The sequence below is a fragment of the Haemaphysalis longicornis genome, unplaced genomic scaffold, assembly GCF_048455015.1.
Source record: "Haemaphysalis longicornis isolate Haplotype H1 unplaced genomic scaffold, Haemaphysalis longicornis Haplotype H1 scaffold_1, whole genome shotgun sequence".
NCBI lineage: Eukaryota > Metazoa > Arthropoda > Arachnida > Ixodida > Ixodidae > Haemaphysalis > Haemaphysalis longicornis.
Window position 1 is genome coordinate 416,969,455 of NW_027526203.1, and position 9,272 is coordinate 416,978,726.

At 48.3% G+C, this 9,272-nt stretch overlaps 1 non-coding gene across 1 annotated transcript; it reads right to left on the reverse strand.

Moving 5' to 3' along the window:
* Positions 1-8,743: 8,743 nt before the first annotated feature.
* On the reverse strand, positions 8,744-8,825 carry Trnas-cga (transfer RNA serine (anticodon CGA)). Its single transcript has one exon. It is a non-coding gene; the product is annotated as a tRNA-Ser (tRNA).
* Positions 8,826-9,272: the final 447 nt, after the last annotated feature.

Sequence of the window (9,272 nt, forward strand, 5' to 3'; positions counted from 1 at the left end):
TTTTTTTGTTTTGTTTTTTCAAAAAACTTGGTGACACCCTCACTTATACTGATGCTGAGCGACATGCCCTAGATGTTCTCTAGAACAGTTGTGGTTCAAAAATTGAACCCAGTTCCACCCGGTGTGATATCTGCTGAAACAGTGGAGGTGTGGTTCTCTTGCGTCTCCTCGGACGTCAACGGGCGCTCGACTGAGAACGGCAGCGCCATTGCCGTACAAGTTCTGCGGTGCGCGCGCAACGGAATCGGCAGCTAAACGTCAGCGGTGGGAGGCTCCCTCTTTTTCCTCCCCCAGAGGGAGAGAGAGGAACCCGCCCCTGCGAAACCACTGCGCCGTCATCGGTGGGTCTGGTAACGGGTTTCTGCGAGGCCGCCTGCGTGACGCACGACCAACAGCAGACTTAAGCGCGAGATGCATGCACGACGAGGGCATGCGATTGGCGTGTGACTGATCGTGACGACGGCCGCACAGGACCAGTTTTCGCTTCGTGAGCTAGTCGCTCGAGCCTCCCGACGTGCGACTGGCAAGCCAGATGCAATCGTACGATCGTTGCGGCCGTCGTGCGGCTGCAGCCAATGAGAGCATGATTGGAGGCCGCGCGTCACGACGACGTCACTGCATAAGTTTCGTACAAGGTCCCGAGGAGGCCCTAGTAGGAATTGCGAGAAATCTACTCTCCGCCGATCATGCCGCCGATCACCCGCTCCTGCGAAAGAAGGGGCTCCCGCCACATGTCACTATCGCGTTTTTTTTTAAAGGACGATAGTCTTTCTTGGACTACTTGAACGGGAAAATTTTGGTACGTCTGTCTGTCTGTCCCTCTGTCACTCGATTCATCTGGCCATCCAAAGTGAAACCTGATCTGCGCAATAGTCGTATATACTCACAGCCAAACCTAAACGCCTAAGCCCGGTGTTAATGTTCATACTTGTCAACATTGTTGAACAAGAACAAGACATTACGCAAATATAAGGCCGAAAATCAATACATGAGTGATATTTGAAGTGCTCCTTTATTTAAAAAAATACAGATGCTTGCTTTTTCCGATAGCTAATAAAATACTACATCAACTGCAGAAAACGGTCCCTTGCTGTTTCCCGCGCTACCTGGCGGAATCCTAAAAAATCAAACGACAACAGCAACGAAAGGTTCCACTAGATAGGTTCCGCGTTCCGCTTGGAACGCTCCTGGAGTGGGGCAACACGGTTCTATAAACGTTGTAGTCGGGTGCCACGATTCACGCGCGTCTCCGCCGTACGGCAGCGCTGGCATCGAGGCACCCGACTGGGAGCAGTGGAACGCGGTAAATTTAAATTGACTGAGCAAACCTCTAGCGTGTTATCTTGGCAGGAACAAGACAGGAGAGGAACAGCATGAGTGGTGAGCGGGAAAGAAAATGCATGATTTACTTGCCAGGCGCGCCAGTCGACTATCGCCTTGCGTCGACATATGCAACGAAAAAAGCAGATACACGGCCAATTTTTTTCTCCTGCCTTCTCCATTTTTTTTTTCAGAGGTATTTTGTCTCGGTGGGTTAGATGGCTCATGGCTGCGCGAAGTTCGCGGTGACAAAAAGCTCCAGCAAAAACTTTAGACTAGCGGCAGAAGATAGAGGTTACGCAGCACGCATTGTGCACGAACAGCGACAATGCAGACACCTGGTATGCTAAACGCCCCCAAACCGCTTTACTGAACATATAAAATTCAGTGTATAACGTAATAGCACTATTCATTTTTGCTTCAAGTTGATAAAAGTTTTCTTTTCCTGCTCTGATTTCTCTTGCACATGCGTAAATTGGCCGGAGTGCGCCGAAAAAGGGGGGCGACCATGGAGCGGAAAAAGCGGGCGGAGTGACGCCAAGGCCGCAACGCACGCGCGCATCGGAGCATGTGTATAAATTCACGCGTGCGGCTAAAGTTGCGGCAGCCATATTTCCGACCAATCGTGCATCCCATCGGGCCGCTCCGTCGGACATGTGTCTCGCGCTTTACGAAAAGGCTAGACCTAAAATAGCTCCGCTATTAAAATGGGTGCGTAAACCCAGTCGCTAATGCGGTATTCACAAGGGTTGCGCCACCGAGGACGTACATACACGACGTCACAGGCAAGAATACAAGGAGGAGAGTGGAGGTGTCCTTTCAGCCCTAGAATTTCCCTCCGGTTCCGGGATCGTTTGTTTAGATTAAACAAACCACTCCCCATCTTCCTGACGCTGCCGCCTCAGTCGCCACCACTGCCGAAATGAAGGCGAGGGCCGGTAGCCGTGGAGGAGTGCATTGAGCATGCACTGTGAAGTATTGAACAGGCTACCTGCGTCGCTATAAAGAAAAGTATAGAGCTGCAAATATGCAGTGACACGTAAACCTGACACATTCTAACATTTTCCTTGTTTCTAGCCACAAAAAATAACATAATTGCTCAAAAGGAATTGCAGGCGCTTGAAAACGTCAAGTATCCAGCCCGATTTTTCCAGCGCGATACTAAACAGTAATGGATATCTGATGCCCGAACCTCACTTTTCTTTATCGATTGTTGGTTATGTTTCTAACTGCAGGTAGCAGAAAGTTCGGTGTAATTAATATATGGAACAAAAAACAGTTTGAACGCATAGTCATGGTCGCATCTCAAAAATGATTGTCTACACGTGAAACATTCACGAATGTTACAATAAACAGTAATGACTCGTAGAAGAGCGGTAACAGTCGATGTTTCACAAAAATTGAAGGTTTAGTCTCTTCGGGCGATAATGCGTTTTTGCCAAATATTTTCCTTCCTAAGTTGTGATTGCCAGCAGTCGAGTAGGTATGGGCTGGTAGTAAATAAATGCCAGCCAAATGTTATATAGTTCGCAAGACATTAAGCATGCTTTATTAACGAGATTGAGAGACAGAGCATTTTTCTGAACAAATTTATTTATATGGCGAACAAACGCACTTTCAGAGCTATGTCTCGCCTAGCGTTTGCAACTTTTTTTTTTTTTTAGTTCCAATGAGCTTTCAAAATCTCGTCATTCTACAGAAGTTCTTCAGGAGAACGTTCGTGCTACACCACAACACGTGATTAAAAACTATGCAGCTGGTGTGTCCAACTTCGTATGTGTCAAAATCTGACGACTCGTCGTTGGTCAGGAGTTCCGCCGTGAGGTCTAACCGTTGGTGCTGGTTCGATAGCTTCAAGAACACTTCATCTTGTGGCAGCTGCTCCGCGTGCTCCGCGTTGCCGGCCGCCGCGGCCGCTTTTATGATGGAGGCGAAAAGCGAAAACGCCCGTCTGTTCGAGATTTCAGCGCTCATCAAAGATCCCCAGGTGGTCAAGATTAATCAGAAGCCCTCCGCTACGATGTTCCACATTGCTTGTGTAGCGTCGGTGCGTTAAACCTCATAATATTACAATCATTGAAATCAAGTTCCACTATTGCATAATTATGCGCGACAGCGTTAACAGTAGACATTGCTGGATGCACAAGGCCTCCTTGATCCATCACTCCGATGGTGTCATAATGCTTTCCTGCAACTGACACTGGAATCACCGTATTCAGTGTCAATATTTCTCTGCATTTCTCACAGTTGAGCTTGTTTGTTCGTCAACGTACGAAGTCCCGTAAATTACATCTTCGGGTAGGAAGGTGAGCTCGCAGACCTCAAAAAAAAAAATGAGTCCTCATTTAAATCAACCTTTTTTTGGGTACGCGCTACATAGGTACGCCCTACATAGACTGCTTTTTGAAGGCGAAACGTGGCGTACTCTTAATTGCGCTCGGAAGCACGAAGAGAAATCTCCGGAATAACTCACCCTGGAATACTGTTAGTGACAGAAGTTCTCTTGTGCACACATTTCCCGCATTGTTCCTCGTCTTGGGAAAATCTGAAAACGCGCACCTTTCCGTTGCGGAGTCGTCATTTCCACGACACTGAGGGACGCATCTCTTTTTCGGCGGGGCGAATTCAAGAAGAGGCTATTGCTTCAAGTTCCAACCACCGCCACAGCACGGCTGATATTCACAATTTAAAAAATGGAACAGTCAGGAAACCTACGCAGCCACAATAAACGTGCATGCACGTACACCCACGTGCGCCGGCAACAAACTGACGTACACGGCGTGCTGCGGCACTACTTGCATTGTACTCCGCAGCAAAATATATTGCGCTTTCACCGCAACGTTTCCCGCTACATGACTGTATTTTGTGAAAATTTAATATCCCTGCCATGAACAATGCTTGCACACCCGCAGAGAGAATTGCTTTTTCATGTTATTTGAATATCGCCACTAATCAGAAAAATATATTTTGGTTGTATTATTGTGGCTCCATCTAGTGGAACGCCATGAAAACACGTGGAGAAAAACCACGGCCGGACTGGAGCAGCGGCGAGCGCGCACTTTCATACGGCCTGCGCCCCCAAGAAGGAACCAATACAGCAGATTCTTTACTGTGGGGGCGCTTCGAACCAACCCTCTGCCCTTCCAACCCGCCTTTCTGTTAGTCGACGCATCGCTTCTGGCCGAGCGCAGCTGTGTGTTTTTGACAGTGCGCTTCGCTGCCGGCGGGCCGCTCAGCCCGACCGGAGCGTGAATAGCAGAATCACGTTTAGCTAAGCGATAACCCTATCTCCCTCGACGGGAAATCATTCGCGTCACTGGTCGTGCCCTGTGCGTGTGCAAACCAAGACATCATCCGAAAGGAAAAATAAAAAAATAAGAAATGATATTTCAGTCACGGAAAGTGCCGTGTTTATTTGCCTGTCTCACCATTTTCATATAATACAGTCGCTGATAAGATATGAAGACCTCGCATATTTTTCGTCATGCGCCCCGCGTTGAAATGTTTCTTTCAAATGTTTGATTCGGCGCTTCCGAATGATAATGTTAGGCTGTTTGACCCTAATAGACCGAAAATTCAGAAGGGGGTAAGGAATCAACTATTTTAAGAACGCCCATGTAAGAACACTGGCAGGTATCACCTGTAGCCACGGCAGGGCTAGGGCAGCGGCAAATCCGCGCGCACCGCTCCTCTACCCCGCCCGTGCTGTGGGTCAACTGGCGAGGGTTGGTCCGAAGCGCCACGAACTAGCGGCGGTGAAAGGTGGGAACTATACACGAAGCGCAGGCCGTATGAAACTGCGCGCCCGCCGCTCCTCCAGCCCGGCCGTGAGAAAAACATCGCCTCCGCGATCGGCTGTCGGCATTGCGGAGGCCGTGAGAAAAAAAAATTGGCGGCGTATCTGCTCCTTTCGTTGCAAATGTCGTCAAAAGACGATAGTCTTTGTAGTCATTTGCCAAGGAAATTCCCCCCTTTGCTTTCCCGCTCACCTCTCATGCTGTTCCTGTACCGTCGCGCTCATCCCAAGGTAAACACACTAAAGGTTTGCGCAAGGCGATTTGAATTTACCGCGTTCCATTGCTACAGGCCGGGTTCCTCGATGCCAGCGCTGCAGTACGGCGGAGACGCGCATGAATGAAGGCGGCCGACTACAAGGTTTATAGAACCGCGTGGCCGTGCTCCACGTGCATTCCAAGCAGAATGTGGAACCTAGCTAGTGGAACCTTTCGTTGCTGTTGCCGCGTGATTTTTCATATGCCGCCAGGAGGCGGCGGTTTTCTGCAGTAGATGTAGAATATCATTTGTTATCGAAAAACCAAGCGTCCATAAATTTTTTATTAAAGGAACACTGTAAATATCCCTTGTGTACTAATTTCTTGTCTTATATTTGCATAATGTCTTGTTCTTGTTCAACAAAGTTGACAAGTATGAACATATAAACCGGGCTTAGACGTTTACATTTGGCTGTGAGTATATAACACTATTCCGCAATATCAATTTTACTTTGGCCGGGTGGCTGAATCGTGTTACAGACAGACAGACAGACAGACACATAGACAGACCAAAATTTCTGGGTTTAAGTAGCCCAAAAAAGACTATCGTCTTTAAAAATGCGTCAGCGTGTACTTCAACGCGCGCCGGACCGTCGCCTCCGCCACCCCCCCCCCCCCCCTTGACGTCGGCACTCAGTGACGTCAGCAATCTCCGGCTTGCAGTCTAGAAGGTATTGCTAAACCATATGATAGGTGGCGCAGTGAGAGAGGGAAGTGGTTTTCTTCTCCCCGTGAATGTCGCCTATCGACCGGACGTCGCTGTCGCGGAAACCACCCACCCTCACCTCCTGTCCCTGAGCACCTGTAACGCTGCAGACATTGTTTGGGTCCTCAAGAACTAGCAAGTGTACGGCCTTTGTTTGAATCTCTCACTCATCATGCCGTGGCGAGCACCTCAAGTCGATAATTTCTACCACCTCGAACGCTCCCCACGGCAAAGTATAATCAACTTCTGCGCTTTGTCCACGGCGAACCACGGTCGATGGGGCTGTGAAATGAAGCTCCTTGTCAGATTGCCCCAACCTCAAGGCCGTATTCTGAGTCCCTCCTCCACTCCGTTTGCTCCCTCCACTCGGCTGAGGGGAGGATTCCGCAATGCTTATGCATGGGGAAATTCATTTCAAGGATCTGCTCAACTGGAGGCTCGAGTGGAGGAAGGACCCAGAATACCAGGGTCAGTCTCGACGCCTTAGCGAGGCGTCGAACCTGGCAGGTGCGAATGCGGCCACTTCGACAAGCAGGTGAAGCGGTGCCTCCCCTGCCACTCATTACGCCGCATCCTAGGGGGTCCGCAGAGCGCGCCCGTCAAGGACGCCTCGGGCCGTCGTCCTGAACCCGGTGCATATCTGACGGCCTGCTTGATTGGCCGGACCTGCCGCCAGGCTCATCGGGGATCTGGCGAGATTTCTGACGCCCTAATCCTCTTAGCCTCGACTTTCTCGGCTCTGAGCCCGGGGCGATGCGTGGTTACTCTTTTGTTTTTTCCCTAGCTGCGTCGACCACGCACATTAGAAATGAATTACGAGCCTCACTGAAGGACTCGAGCCTCACCTCCTCCTCTCTGTCTAGCTTCAATCCCAGATCTCTCATCGGGCCCTGCAAGCCTAGTTCATTCGCTCCTTTGCGCTTTTCGGCAAGCGTGTTTACTGTCACGGTCACTGCTGGAGCTTTGGCTAGGCTTGCTTTTTTTTTTTTTACCTTGTGGCAAGCTTTGTAGCTTTACTCAGTTCTGTCTGTCGTTTCCAGACACGTAAACAACTGCAACACATACACTGTTTACCCCGATAGGCCTTTATCTTCGTCCTGTCGTGTGTGCGCCTGTAACAAGATTTATTTACTTTTTTGAAGCCTGCAAACGTATCATCAACCATCATATTCGGCAGAATACAACCCTGACAAAAGTGACTCCTATACGAGTGAAAACAGCATGACATTATAATATGCAACAAACGACGTAACACAACATCACGCATACAAATAATGTCTACATTCATAAAATTCATCATTGGTCTGCATCCCCACAACGTGCCAAAAGTATCCATCATGGAGATCAAATGGGCAACGTGCGCGCCATTGACAAAGTGCAGCGAACGGTTTGATTTCAAAATGGGGTCTGCATTATGACATCCCCAAATAGGCGTACTTACAGTAGTGAGCTGTCGCCCAGTGGTTATCATGTCCGCTTTGGAAGCAGTGAGTAGTGGGTTCAATCCCAAGTCGTGACAACGTGTTTTCTATTATTGAATAAGCGGCCGGTCTCGGTTACACACAAAAGCAGCAACGCCGTTTTCAAATGGAAGTGTCCTTTATGCAGCTCTCCCACCAAACGTCCGGATATTCTCATTGGCTCCAAACTTTAAAAATATGGACCTCCATGTGTCTCAAAAAACGAGTGTAAGTGAAATTCAACATTGGCATCTTGAAGATAATCTCACCTTTTTTGCTGCTAGGGCCACTTTAAAACCACGGAGAGTTTCAAGTAGTGCCTATCATTGATTAGTTTACAGCGTGGCTGAGAAAACGTCCGTGTAATTTCATTCTGAGTCGCCTTTAGGTTACCTATGCTTCTACCCTGCGCTTTTACAGGACAATTTTAATGATCTTGTGTAACATGAACACTTCGCATTACATTGAACGTATATCGAGACAAATTATACTCTGTTGGTCCCCTAAAAATTCCATAACCGCACTGAGTTTTAGCTCATTCATTACAGTAAGTAAGTAACAAGTCGAATGATGTGTTGACTATACGCTGCCGTAGCCGTTTTTTCCCCACGCGGGGTTACGGAAAATCGCTGTCAAAGAATCGGTAATAGGCAATTCGATCAGACAAATTAAAGTGAGTTTTTTTACTAGGGTAAAACCGTAACTCGCAATCAATCGATTGCTTAGAGCGCAAGGAGGGTCGATCCCAAGAAACCTGTGCCGGTACTCTGAATCCTCGCTGGGCGTACTCTGAAGCCTATACCAAAGTGCTAAGTGCCCACAGAGGAGTACATACACGCTATGGGACATTGGGCAAGGCTTTACGAGCAGTACAGTAAGCTGCTTTCGCACGATATCCCTTGTTCTTAACCCGACCAATATAAAAACTTCACAATACCAGCAGACGATGTTCCGTTAAATCTTTGGTACGTCAACCTATGCTATTTAATTAAAACGCGCTGTTATGTGGATCGAGCAAGGTTTGTAAGTAACGTGGAAAGGTTTATAATAAAGCATAAAGATGAACAAAATAAAATGTAAGCAAGAAACCGTTGTGACATGTTGCACTAAGAAATTGCCGAAACAAACAAGTGGGCACACTGGGCAAACAAATGATACCGGTTGCCGAATTTCAGGGATTATCGGTGCAAAAAGAAAAGAAAAAACGCAGCCGACAGGATTCGAACCTGTGCGGGGAGACCCCAATGGATTTCGAGTCCATCGCCTTAACCACTCGGCCACGACTGCGCATGCAGTATGGCTGCTGTCTGAGGTGTACAGATAGCTGAGAGGAATATAGATGCCGCTGACGTGTGTGGACATTTGAAGAAAGCGGTATAAGCACATTGAAGCGTGGGAGCTGGAAGCATAGTTCTGGAAGAGAAGCACTTGTCAGTGCATAACTTTGACGGCACTTACAAAAGGTGCTCCCGAAGTTTTACTCCTGGCCAATGACAAGTACAAAATAGGTTCAGGTTTAGTGCGGAGGCACTATTAAGCTACTTTGGCTGAATTATGGTATGTAGAAAATCGTCCACTCAGTGAAGCCTCTTATATTTTGCGGTTTATAAGCTATCTGCGTCGAGGTGGAAATACAACCAGCCAAACTGCTGGCGCAGCAGTCGGAGAAAGGGGTGGGAAGGGGGGGGGGGACGTTAGGCGTGACGGCACGCGTTGTCACGCATTGATGTCTAA